The following is a 13,978-nucleotide window of genomic DNA, read 5'->3' as shown; positions in this document are numbered from 1 at the left end:
GCTACAAATGTAGTCTGTGTTCCTTACCCAGGAGAAGTTAAGAACCCATATAATTGCTGGGGCTTTCTGTGCTTATTGTTTTATTTTTTATTTTTCCTTTGCCTTTCTTTCTCACTTGAACTCTGATTCTGAAGGAGCTGGAGCACTGTCTTACATCTTCCCGTTCAGGAGAGGGTGGGGTGGGAAAAAAAGGTCTGTGTTGGACTTCAGATATTCTCTTGAATCCCTTCACCACCCCCAAGTCATACTACTTCAACCTGAAAAACAGCAGAAGAAAAATTCCTACTTGAACACTTTTTCCTGGCTTTAATGAGAGATTAAGGAAAAAAAAAATCCTTCTTTTACAAAGAAAGAAAATAGTATAGGTGAATGCATCTAGCACCCTTTAGGAAAGGGTCCCCACCGCAGGGGTGCTGCTGAGAAGGGTTGCCAAATCCTCCCAGACTCTGCACCAGGCTCCTTGAAAGGCTCCCATGAAATACAGAAGCTGTATAGCCAATGTGTGCATGTATATTTCTGAAGGTTATGCTGGATTTCTGCCATGCCACAAAACTGATTAGAATAATTTATAATAAAAAGTGAGGCATAGATTCCAGAAATGGGTAGTGTGATGGGGGAAGGAGGGAAATGTGTGGCAAGGAGGGCAAATCTGAAGGTTTTCCTGGTCAGTGGATGTACCCCAAAGTGTAGATTTCCTGCCACTGTCTCCAGGAAGAAGCTACAGCCCTATTTTTTGTTGTCAGAGTTGACTCTTACATGCTTGGTTTAATATACATGTTGTGTGCTTACGCACTGCTGTTTGTTTATTTACTCACAGCAGGACTGGGGATATTTCAGGTACTTTCCAGGTGCTTACAGAGAATCTCTGCTCCAAGGACTTCACAAATCAGAGAGGCCAGAGGAAAGTAAATAGGTGGGAATTTACAGGTTAATACTGAGAAGCAGAACAAGATTCACAGGATGCAGGGCCCTTGAGAGGAGTGTGAGTGTGTGGCAAAGGTGCTGTCCAGGTAAGATGGGGAGGAGATCCCTGCAGTGGCCTCCAGGAAGGAAACAGGCACCATGCAGACAAGTGCTCTGGCTGCTGAGCCTTCTATCTATTCTGCATTTATCAGCTGTTCTAGGCCTGGTAAATGTGTGCATTTCAGTCCCTGGTGTGTCTGGAAAGAAGAGAGATCCTTTGCTTTCCTTCTGTGTTACAAGTCGGTCCTTGGTCAATTTAGAGCTCCCAACTCCTGATCCCTCCCTTGGATGCTTTCCCCTGTATTTGTCACTCTGTGATGTGGTGGCTTTGTGAGTGGTGTTATTCTGTCACGTTCTGTGCAGAGAAATGCTGTGAAAATGGGAAAGCAGGGAAATGAGGCATGTAAGGTGTGTGCATGCAACATGAGGCTTGACACTGCCAGTGAGAAGTAGAATTGGGGTTTTGCACAAGCATTCTTTGGGGCAAAAAGTGTCATTGTCTTCAATTCAGTTTTTGCTGTAATTAAGGCCCCTGATCATGCCTGTAATGCAAAACAGAAAACATAAAGAAAATGTTTTCTCTTCAGCCATCACTCTAGCATGCTTATGTGTGTATGAATCATTCCTCCTCCATCTGGAAGGATGAGATGCAGAGCTCTTTTCTAAGGAGGTATCTAAAGTACATCCTCATAGCAGCCAGCAATTGGCATGACAAAAGGGTTATAGCTAGTGGCTGGCACTTTTCCCATCCATCTTGCCACTGGAAACATAATGCTTTTGCAATGTGCTTGTTCTTCAGGCACCAGTGTGCAGAGCCAGTTCTTGGGACACATAAATGGAGCAGTTGCATGTTGTTCGCTTTTGTTTGTGGCCCAAAAACTGGGAAGAGGGAGTAACACTGGTAAACTGTTTTTCTTTATTTAAGCATGATGTGGAGTGGAAACGGTGGAGTACTTATGGGACACCCCCAGGTGTGGGAAGATGAACAGCAAGACATCTGGCACTGCCAATGTCACATCAAGTGTGGGAGAAGGCCTTGTTTTGTTCTAACCTTGTATGCTTTGCACAGGACAAGGCAAAATTTAGTAGTACTGAGTGCACAAGGAAAAAGGTCTGATTTTAAAAAATGTCATCCGTTGTTCGTGTAAATTGACTGTCTTGTATATATTCTGTCTTTCTCTTGATTTACAAGAAGACTGGGCCCTGACTCAATTAACTTAGTCTTAAGTGATCCTGTGATGTCAAGAAAGAGTTTTATTGTGCATCTTTTTGTAGAGGAGTGTTTAATGTGGTGTCAGAACAGGCAGTAGAAAGAAGGGCCCCTTAATCTCAGTGCTCTGCCTTAACAACTCTATTGTTACCTTTCTCTGTTGCTGAGCATGACTGGGCAATGTCCTCTCCTTGCAGCTGTGACCAGCTCTGTGGTTCAAACCTAAATGTGGAAGCTGGAGGTTCTTTTGCTGAAGCTTCTTGAGGCACTCTTGAAACTCTCCAAATGCACACCCATGGGACTGGACATGTCTTTGCTCCTTCCTTCTTTCGAAGGGCAGTTGGAGATGAGGTAGAGGAGAGTCCAGGATATGCTGCCTGCCCCCGGGGCCTTTGGTGCGTTCAGTGAGCTGGTGTTTTGGACCAGTTGTTCTCAGAGCTGAGACCAGTGGCTTTTCCTCCCTGGGGAGTGTCTCTGCAAACAGGAAGAGCCTCTCTGCTCCCCATTCCTGCTCTGCATTTTAACCACTGTCTGTTCTGCAAGGCAGACTCGTTTCTACTGCAGGAGCTGAGAGTCATCTCTCCATCTTGGATGGGATAGTCTGGAGGTTTAGGGCACTGCTACTGCAAGACCTCGGCTGACTTGGCTTGGGGTGGCAATGGCAGGGAGGAAATCTTCAGTCTGCCTCATCAGAGAGAGCTAAGTCCTGCTCTGCTGCGTGGAGGATACAAGGTGCTGGTGCCTTGTATGTGAAGCACTTTGGCTTTTTGAAGGACAGGTTCCTGTCTAAGTGCATGGATGGAGGAAGCTCCTTTCTGCTTCTTTGTGATGGGTGGGTTTAAGTTGCAGCCCTCTTCTTAACATTCCTTATGAGTTGACTCTGCACAGTGACCAAACATTCTGACCTCAAGAGTTCCAAGTACTATCCTGTTCCCTGCTGTACCTTGGGTTTGGGATAGGGGGATATGGGTGATGGGGTCTGTAGGCTTTCTGCAGCACCTATTCTGAGGTGAGAACAGCTGAGCCGTTTTCCTTTGGAGCTGTTGTGACTGCAGGCAGGGACTGTGAAACCTTCCTGTGCCACTGAAGCTGAAGGCTGTGCAGGTTAGACTGTATCTGTCTGCTCCTCCCAAAGTGCTTTTGGGAAGATGCTCTGGATCTGGGACATGAAACATTGTCACAGAAAGCCACTCTGCCCTGGAGAGTGAAATACCCCTGCGTATTAGGACATAGTGACGGACTTTGTATCTGGGGAGAGCTTTTCTTTTACTATGTCTCAAGCCTCTGTGTTTGTCTCTTCTCTGATGCATGGTAGCCTGGAGAAGACCCTTCAGGCAGGGATGCTTTGCTACTTTCTTTAGCTTCATAATTACTGTTTATACTATAGTGCAATAAACACTATTAGCATTTCTGGCTTATTTCAGGGTGTGTGCTTGTGTGTGAAAAAGATTTGGATATGTTAACTCTGCCATCTTTCTTACCTGTGCCTGAGATATTATCTGCTTACAAGCTTTCCTGATACATAACAGCTATGGAAAGGAAATAACACTCCCTGTGCTCTTGGAAACATTTCAGTAGCTTTCCTTCAGTAGGCAGTGCAGTGGTTAACAGGGATGAGGGGTGTTACATACAAGCTCTTGCTTTGAAAACTGGCTTCTGGATCCTGCAGAGCACGGTCAGCAGGTGGAGGATGTTCACATCCCACACTTCACCTGCAGTGTCCAGCTGCAGCATGCTCCATGTGTATAAATTCAGCTCTGCTTTTCTTTGTGTCAGAGTTTAAAGTCTGGGGGCCTGAGGCAGAAGAATTGCTCTGCTGTGTATATATATATATCAGTACACTCAGCAGGTGTATTTTCTCCTGTAAAGTGTTCAATATCTTCCAGCCTGAGTCAGCTGTGGGTGTTTCCACTTGCTGAGAGGCTGAAGACCAGGTTCTCATGGCCTAAATTCCGCCTAAGGCTCTGCTTGAAGGCCAAAAGTCAGAAGGAAATAAAAGATACAGTGACTTAAGTGCAGTTTAGGACATGTGAATCTGGCTCCTCCTCTCCTGCAGTACCAGTGTGCCAGAAGCATCTAGTGAACAGGCCAGGCCAATGCCCCTATATTCACTTTCCAAGGCATTACTAGACATCCTGAACTGGACTCCCCACCTTTAACCAACTTGAATTCTCAAACCAATCCCTTCAGTGTTGGCAGAGCAAAGAACCCGATCCAAGCAGTGCTGCTTATTCCTGGAAGGGTCCTGACATCTCACTTTACCTCCTGGAGGGTAACTGGAGGGGTAGGGGAGATGCCTGGAGCTGTGCTGGTGCATGTGTTGTTTTCTGGCTGTGGGGGATTTTTGTTGTTGCGTGTTCTTTTGTTTTTCCCTCTTATAAAAAATTTGAAAGCTTGCATTGCACCCGTGGCCTAGAAGGACTAGTCAATGCTCTGTTGCCCATCAGCATGGGATAGATCTGATGTTGAATGAAGGAGGTGCTTGGGCTCTGGGACAAGGGATGCTGAGGTTGCTTTGCAGCCTTCCGTGCTCAGCTGTGGGAAACTGAGCCCTCCCAGGCTTGCTTTTGGCCATAAAGAGTGTGATCTCTCACTGTGTTGGCCCGGGTAATCTCTGACTATCAATCATCCTCTTCTCATTTGGAAGAACTTTGACTTAATAATAATGAGAGATACATCAGCTTGAGTAATTTCTGTTTGAAGATATTAAGCTCTGTGAATACTGAAGAATATTGTATCCTAAGCTTTTGAGCAGTTCTGAGTGTAATGCAGTGCTGTTCTTGGAATGATTTGTTTCAGCTATAGGACCAGTTTAAATAGAACTATTTAAGTATATGTTGCTGTTCCTCATACATCAAAAAGTGAAGTTCAGTGAATAATGAGTTATCACGGGGCACCACAACGAGATAAGAACTCATCATAGCTTTGCAATAAATGGCAATGTCATTAAAAGAAAAAAGGCTTTTTGTCTATAAGCTTAATTGGAAAAGCCAGGAATCTTGACTGGAGATTTTTAGCATGCTGACCAATTGAAATATATGATCATAAAACCAAATTTCTGTGTGCAGAGTGTCCAAGATTTTGATTGCTGCCTGAGATACATGGCTGTGGGATATTTTCCTATGTATGCCCTTTATGTAGATGACAGTACCTGATTTCTGGTCCTGGAGGGGAAATGTAGTACCTTATTATTGAACAGCTTTCCAAGATGCAGCAGTTGTCATTAACACTCAGCAGTGGACTGTGGGGCTTTATTTGGTAGGTTGGGACTTTTTTATTTTTTTTAACTTTTAATAGCAATGACTTGCAGTTATATCAAGCTGTAGTTTTAAACTGTGAAAGGCAGTTTGACTCATTTATGTTTTCATTCAGGTTTTTAATGTGCACACAGAAGAAGCTGCCTTCTGGGATTGCTGATGATATGGAATATGGTGAGGATGACCAGCCCTTGATGTACAGGGTTATCAGACACTCACTCTTTCACTGACTTTTGTAGCAAAGCCACTACTCTTAAATTTCCCTGTCTGCAGAATATGGCTCCACCCTGCAGTTTGTAAAAAATTTCAAGAGGAGTAATGTGCAAGATCCATGTCACTTTTCTTCCCTTTGTGGTGCTTAAGTTATTGCTTTTAGCAAGTAGAATCATTGTACCACTGTGGTCTCGGGGATAGTTAGCAGGACACCATGATCTGCCCATCTGCAACAGCTCTGCTGGAAAGGTCTCATCTGCAGGAGCCCTTGTTTGCTCTTAAGGAGGAAATGCAATTGAGCATCTGGTGAAGTCTGCTCTATGGTAGAAATTAGCTATAAATATATACCTGGGGATTTTTTAATCATTAGTCTTAAATTGATTATTTCCTACCAGTTGTAGGACTCCAAAGAAGTGCTTATTTTTGCTTAAGAGAAGTATCAGTTTGGTGGGCAAATGCTGTGCTACGGGTAAGATGTGGCAACAATAATGCCAGAAGAGCAGTGTGAGGAAAAAGACAACTTCCTGCTCTGTGGTGTTGCTTCCCCCCCTCCTAATTACATGGAGTTGGAAGAATGAGCTGGTAGGATATGAATGTTGCCATCCAGTTATAAGAGTTGTGGTCATGGGTGCCATGCAAGCATGAAGCTTCAAGAAACTGTGATGTGTTTTGAGACTGACTAATGAAAGTGCTCAAAACAATTTGGACCCAACCTTGTACGTGGAAGAGCACACAGGCTGGTCTCTGACACTCTGCTTTAGCAAACNACCAGGAATAATTCAGGCCTGCCCATGGCTTTCTCAGATAGAAGGTAAGTTAAGGGAATGTCTGCAAAGCTAGTGCCCAAAGCTGGAATTGCGCTCCCTAATGCAGTTAAACCTATACATAAACAAACCAGTTCACTTGATGTTCCCATTAATTTGGACTGCTTACCTTTCCAGTTTTTCCAGCTTGTGATTTGAGCAGAATGAGACAGTAGGAAAAATGACAGTCCGAAACTGGCTTGGCTTGTCTCTGGGTCTCCCCAGAAAGCCAGTTCCTTTTCTACCACCAAAATAGGGACTGGCTCCATAGCTATTGTTCAGAACACCTGAGACTCCACAGCAAAATCATCTACCACTGCCTAGAAAAAGGACAGCAAGGAAAAACTTGCCAGCTCCTTCTGCGTCTCTCTACCTACTAAGGCTTTTCTCCACTGTGCAAATGGTGTAGCAGCTGTGGCTTGAAAATCACTGGGGCTTTCCCCTTACCCTGGGGTATTTAGCTGTGTCCAGCCCTGGCATCTTGACAAGCACAGGCAGCAGAAGCCGTGTGTGGGGCCAGTGTCACGTCTGTGCTGAGCACGCTGCTTCTGACAGCCGAGTCTCCTTCCAGCACGGCCGCAGCTCACAGAGTGGGCTGGCCTGTGGCAAGACAAGTTGTGCCATTCTTCTGACTTGAGGCCTTCGGGCCTGTGATGACCTTGAGCCTCTTGTTCCTGAAAGTACCAGGGAGTAGCATGAGGAAGCCTTTCCTTTTTAACAGACAATCAAAACTTGGGTTGCTGAGGGATCTCTCTGGGACCTGTTGAAGTAGGTTTTCCCACTGTGTGTGTGTGTGTGTGAGAGAGAGGGGGGGAGTGGTCAGGAAAAGGAGACAGGATGCTCAGTACAACATTTAATTTGATTGTGTAACTGCAGCATGCTCATGACGTGTGTCTCTGACTTAACCAAGAACCACTAAAGGTGTAAAGCTCCTCCATGTCCTCTCTGTTCCAGGAAGTCCTGACAAGCTTCTGGCTAAATGGCCAACAAGTCCACAGAGTCCCTTTGGTGTTTTGATGCCTGTGGAAAGAATAGTTGGCAGTGGGAGTAATTTTCTGGCTTGTGTTACTGACTGTGACCAAAAAAAATAAAAAAAAAAGGGAGCTTTCTTGACCTGGAATGATGCCAGGGCTGTGTGCAAGCTGGAGAATGCAGCCAGTGGTCTTTCCCTCATGCCTTGGATTTTTTGAAAGGAGACCTTAACCTTCTGTGAGGTCTTGTGGTTGAATTCAGAGGTCTGTATCTGAGATCTAAAGGCTACCTTCTACTCAGATTCACTTCACCATCAGTTTTTATATAGGTCTGCAAGGGGCAGTAATATAGACCTTGATGTGCTGTATTCTCACACGTCACCAAGGGCCCCATGCTTTAGTGTGCTGCCTGTGTATCAATGGACACAGCTGGAATGCTCACCTACCAAAACTGTTTCCTTTTTTTTTTTCCCCTTGATATTGCTACAAGCCATTCTCAAGTATGTTCTGCCAGGCAAAATAAAATGAAACCTGTTAATCCCAAACCCCAGAATTTACCGTGGGCTCCAGTGTGAGAAATGGAGTGGATTGGAAACCCCTGGAAGGTTGTTTGAATGCCATGTGAAGAATATCATCTGGGAAAGGGTTATTCTTCCTTCTTTAGAAAGAACTGGAGATCAGCTGAGACCATTTTCTCTAGCATTACATAGTAGTGTAAAAATAATTCATAGGAATTTTATTTTTGACTAGTAAGCAAGTAGTGATAGAAGTGATTAGAGCTGTGATTAACTTGCGTTGCTTTTGATCTTGTGGCTGAACCAAAAATGTGGGTTAGTTTGAAATGAAAGATGAAAAGTTTCTTTTGCTAACATGAAAAATTAAGATTTTGGGTAATCCTAAAACCAAGCATTTCGGATTGTCTAAAGTCCTTCAGTTTAAAGAGTGATCGAAAACAGTTTTCTAGTTTTAGGGAAACAGGAATCTTAAGGGCTCTTCATGGAATTCAAATTGATTTCAGTCCTCTTGAATCCATGTTTTGCTGAACATAACATGGGACAGGTTCACCTGCAGAGGGAAGGGAAGCTGCAGTCCCTCCAGCTGCTCATTCCATAAGAGCAGCTAGAGTCTCCCCTGTGTCATGAGAATGGAATCACAACTGTTCAGCTCCCTTATTCAAAGCAGTGCTGTGCACACCCCTGAAATAGTTCTCCAGACCAAAAAACCTCCCAGCATCAACAGCAGACAGACAAAACTAAAAGTCAGTCACAGTGAGAAACAGAGCTTTTTTTTTTTTTTTCCCCAAAGAGCAGTGTGCACGTGGAAGGCAAATGAAAATGATTCAGTAAGAGAGTTGAAGAGCACAGCTAAACAAAGGTCAGACTTGCAGTCTGAATGGAGACAGAGGCTAAACTTATTTGCAATACATACAGAGTGCAGTATAAAATGAAGGTGGCCAAGGAATATTACCGTGCATAGATAATACATATATATGTAGGTAACATATGCAATCATACATTCTGAAAGCCTGACATCAGAATGCACACAGGAATTCACAAAGATGTAGCTGGAGAACATAATACCAAGATCACCACAGAAACAGCAGCGTTTTTCAAGAATACAAGAGGCATGTCAAGGAATAGTGGATTAAGGAAGTTATGTGAGATACTGATACAGGTCGTGGCATCCCAACAGTGTGTATGACCCATGCTGCATCCTCCTTGTCTCTGGGACATGAAGCAAAGGATCAAAGTGTTAAAAGTAAGGGTTGATGATTCAATGCAGTTATCAACCAAGTTATTAGCATGTGGTTCATGTATAAAGAAATAAATGCTATTTTGAACTGTTGTCTGTGTACAGAAGGTCTAAATGAGGCCACCTTGAGAGCTCTTTACCCCCAGTGTGGTTACTTGGGGAAGGTACAGAGATGAGGAGGCTTCCAAAAGAGGAAATCATGTCTAGACTTCAAAATGCCAGTTCTCAGTTTTGTTTTAGGTGGTGATATCCTGTCTGGTATCTTTGAGGAGAAATAACTGAGAGAAGGAAACAGTCAGTTAGCATGTAAGGAGGTGCTGTGTATCATTTCAGAGTAAAAGTTCCCAAAATTTCCTATGGAAAATTGTCACTGATCCTCAAAATTTGTCACAGTTAGAAAGGCAATATGTATTTTATTGTCTGATATCAATGTAATACCACTGGCTAGCAGTGATGGAAAGTGTTCTTGTGAAGGCTGTCTACAAGGTCTTGACTAACTTGCATGTTGTAGTCTGTGTGCTGTCTTCATATATTTTTATGTTAAAGGTTGAATATTTTGTTTTCTCTCGTGTTTTAACTGTCTTGCTGTTGGAATGGATGTGCTGATTCCCAGCTTTTTTTATAGATGACTTGATAAATGTAAATAAAATATAGAACATAGGAGCTCAGGAGTTAAGTTCAGTGTTTCTGGTAGTTCAAATTAAGCTTCCCCAGTTTTGCATATTTTCTGTGCCTCTGATGTTGAGAGGGGGCATCTAAAACTCTACTTCCCTAAACGAAGAGGAAAACAATTATTTATGTTGTTTGTGGTTAACCTACAGAGCAGTATTAATGGTCTGTAAAACCTCTTCAGATAATTGACTCAATAGAAACTTCTGAGAAATTATTTAAACTTGACAGAGAAGTTCCATGGGAAGATGGGATAAGATGGAGTCAAAATCATCAGGTGAGTGAGGTGGTGTGTAGATGAAGATCCTCTTGTAATGCATTTGTGGGAAATAAGAAGGCAGGGGAGTGTATATTTAGGTGATGAGGGGAAGAAGCCATTAAGCAGAACCAAAAATCTTCAGTACAGTTACTTCTTTCACTCAGATGACAGTGGCAGTCCACGCTTGGATGCAAGTACTGGAAACGTCACCTGAGGTGCCAATAATTGCATTTTGTATTCCTCAAATTTAAATATGCTGGAGCAGTTTCCCAGGCAGAAATGACAGTGTAATACTTAAAACTTTAAATGGATCCTTACAGCCATTGAGATAATTATATTTGTAGCATATTGAAGTTGTGCTTGAAAACAGAACTTGATACTATCATGTAATGTGTCCCTTTACAAAGAATAATGTAAGCGAACAAAAGTTACAAAAAAGTCAGACTTGGTTGGATTTTTTTTCCTCTGGATGGTTAATGGTTTAGAATATTTTCATACAGAAAATTTAATTAAGTAATTGTACTTAACAGTGACCCAGGGCTTTCATAGTCTTAGAAGAGGAAGGCAATGCAGTTACTCTGAAAACTTAAATACTCCTTGTAAAACTTAGCTGTTTCTTCTATTCTGTCAAGTATTCCAATTTTCACCTTAATCCTTATATGGATGGACAGGCATTGGAGTTTTTTTTTATTATTTGATTGTGTAAGCTTCTTTGTAGGGATTTTAGGGGTATCCTAAGCTTTTCATTATGTTTTCATCCATATTTTCATCCATACTGTGATAGCTCTTGCAAGAAAACAGTCAGTGTTTCCCCTTCTCTCCTCTGCAGTTTTTCAGAGAAGATGAAGTGTTGCGTTTTTTTGTTGTCGTTGTTGGTTTTTTTATTATTTCTGGTATCGCAGGGGAAAATTAAAACCAGTCTCTTTCCCCCCCCACATTTGTGTGTGCCCGCAGACAGACGTGTGTGCACACCCTTTCTCTCCCACGCGCGCACACACGCGAGCACACAAGGAGCTCTCGCTTGTGCACAGCCAAAAGAGGCTGGACAAGGCTGTCTTCAGCTCAGTGGAAGTTGGCACCGTCCCATCCCCAGTAAACAACAGCCTGACGTCAGCTCACGGAGCGCTGATAGCAGCACAACTTGAGAGATTTTTCAACTGGCCGAGCTGTTGAAAGGCTATCGCTGGGTTTGATAATCTCTGGCTGCACTTGAGAGGAATCGGTGCGAAGGTGGGGGGGGAGGAATGGTTGGTTAATGACAGAAATAATAGAGCAATTCCTGATAACTTCACATGGGGTGGAGAGGTGATTTCTAAGTCTTGCACCGAAGGGTATTTTGATTCCCGGCTCATCAGCTGCAGTCGTTCTCTCCCATGTTGTTCCAGGTTCCGAAGCCCTGGCTGCTCTGCAGAATTTGCATTCGTGCCCTCTTGGAAGCTGGAGAACAATTAAAGTGCTGTAGAACAGTCAATCAAGCAGATGATGAAATCTGACTTTTCTAATGTGTTGAATTAAGCACTTTCATTATGATTTTAATTCCTGATGTTTGCTTTATTCAGCTGTAGATGTCTTTCAAAGACCTGAGCCTGGCCATGCTAAGATTTTTACTAGTTCCTGTGTATTCCATTTCTGTTACGAGGATATGAGTATATAAGTCGTTGAGGCCCCACATTGCAACCACAACACCCAGAAAAGGTTTACTTGAAAGATACTTGGTTATTCATCATTATCAAATTAAGCTGGAATAAAGGGACCATTTTGTGGTGCTGGTTTCAGATAAGGTCTTCAGAAAAGCAGCTCTTTTCCTGGAATGCTGCAAACTCCTTGACTGCAAAGTTAGCAAAGACTTGCATTTCTGAAACAGAGCCACCGTGACTTAAATTTAATTACAGCTGGTTCTCCTCATAACCCAATAGTTGAAAGAGACTTTTCTATTGTTCAGTACTACCGCTGAAAACACATTTCCATTATGAACTTACAGTCCTCCTGTGCCAAAACCAACAGTTAAAAATGAATGGTTTGCTCTGGTAACAGGAAAAACAAACATGAAAATTATTGTGTTGTGTGACAGAAAGTCAGAATGTTAAAGTAAAAAAAGTTGATAAACCTACCAGAATAACTATTTGATGGGCTATTCTTGAATCAGTGACACTTCCAAGTAAGTATTTCAAGGATATAAATAATGGAGCATCAACTTCTGCTTTGTTTCTTGTACTCTTGCAAAGATAGCAAAAAGTTAATATTCCATTTAGGTCCTGTCACCAGGGATTTAAGGGTTTTGTGAAATCCTGGAAAGGAATGTGAATAACTGCCAATATTAACATTTTCTAATGTACACGTTTTTACATCTGTTTTTAGGGTACATTCAGACTAGGTTAATCATAAAATCTGTCTTAGTAGGGAGGGACAAGAATGCAAGAGGGAAAGAAAAATTGGACTTTTTCTAGGGTGGTGTCTGTCCTATTAGTAATTTTTGAGCCTTTTGACCAAATCTGATGAGGATGCAGAAGTCTCAAAAGTTCCCAACCTCTGTGAAAGTGGGCAAGAAAGCAAGGATCTGTCTGAGCCCACACTTCTCAAGGGATTCATGGAGATCAAAAGCAAATGTGGGATAGATCTGTACATCTTGTTAAGAGAATGATACAACTGGGATTGCTGATCTTGCAGAGGGGAAGGAAAGGGTGAATGGCAGCTCTTTTAAAAACCAGGGAAGTCCTGGCTTTCTGTGAGTCTGACTGTCCTTGGAGACTCGTGTGGCTGCTTGACATCCTGCTCCCCAGAGGGGCTGGCATGTGGCAGGGCCTGACTGCACTTGATTTATGAGAAAAGCCCAGGACTTTAGATTGATTTTAGAAGAGACCAAAAGCCAAGCCGTCAGAAAACCTGTGCTTGAGAGCTCGCAGTAGCCGAAGAGTTGACAGCTTAGATAAGGAATTTGTTCAGGAGGAATTGGCTGGAGCAAAACTTTCCAAAATTTCAGGCTAAATAGCCAGGCTGACCATAGGTGAGCTGACAGACTGGCTGTGGGCAAAGCTGGAGCTCTGCTGCAGCACAGGAGATGTGTGGGGTGTGTGATGAGGCCTTTGGAGCTGCATCCATGTGGTGAGGTGACCTTTCCCCAGCTGCAGCCTTCTTACACTTCAGGGCCCACGTGCAGCTCCAGAGTCACAACTTTGGCCCTGTGCAAATGTGCACTTGCCAGTGTGTAGGAGAAAGGCAGGCATGACACAGACTGGGCAACGTGACCTGTGTACAAAGTCTGCAGCAGGTTGCCTTAGGTCTGTTTATTACCTCTTTCCTTCTCTGTGGTTTGGTCATAGGCTACGAGACAGTCAGTGCCTTCCCCACAGCCTGCCTGCTTTTCTGGGGGTCTGGCTTGTGCCTGCAGAGGGTGAAATTGTGACTTGTAGCCTTGCAAAACTCTTACAGTGGCCTTAGCTGAGCAGGGATCTCGTCCTAGGTCACTTCAGCAGTATTGAGCATTGCATGGGGCTTGTCACAACCCCCAGAAGAACTTCCCCTTCCAAAAACTGTACCAGCAGCTCGCAAAGGCAGTCAGTCTCTCAGCTGGAGCCTCCCTGAGGATCTGTTAGGCCTTGAATGGGAGCAGACATGCAGTAGGAAAGGTCCTTCATGTTATTTTTCCCCCCCCCTGCCTTCCTTCACTGTCTCTCATCTTGTTTAACCAGCCTGATACTGCTCTAAATAAGGAGATGAGGTGGTGGGAAAGGTCTGTGCACTTTGCCTCCAAGTGGGTAACACTTGCATTTGCTGCCAGTGGTAAGAGTTAGCCAGAGCTGCTCACACTAACCTTGACCTAACCTAGAAGTCGGAAACATGTTGCAGCATGTTTCCTCTTGCTGGAAACCTGCAGAATGGCC

The sequence above is a fragment of the Lepidothrix coronata genome, unplaced genomic scaffold, assembly GCF_001604755.1.
Source record: "Lepidothrix coronata isolate B3197 unplaced genomic scaffold, Lepidothrix_coronata-1.0 Scaffold71, whole genome shotgun sequence".
Lineage (NCBI taxonomy): Eukaryota > Metazoa > Chordata > Aves > Passeriformes > Pipridae > Lepidothrix > Lepidothrix coronata.
This window is presented reverse-complemented; position numbering follows the sequence as displayed.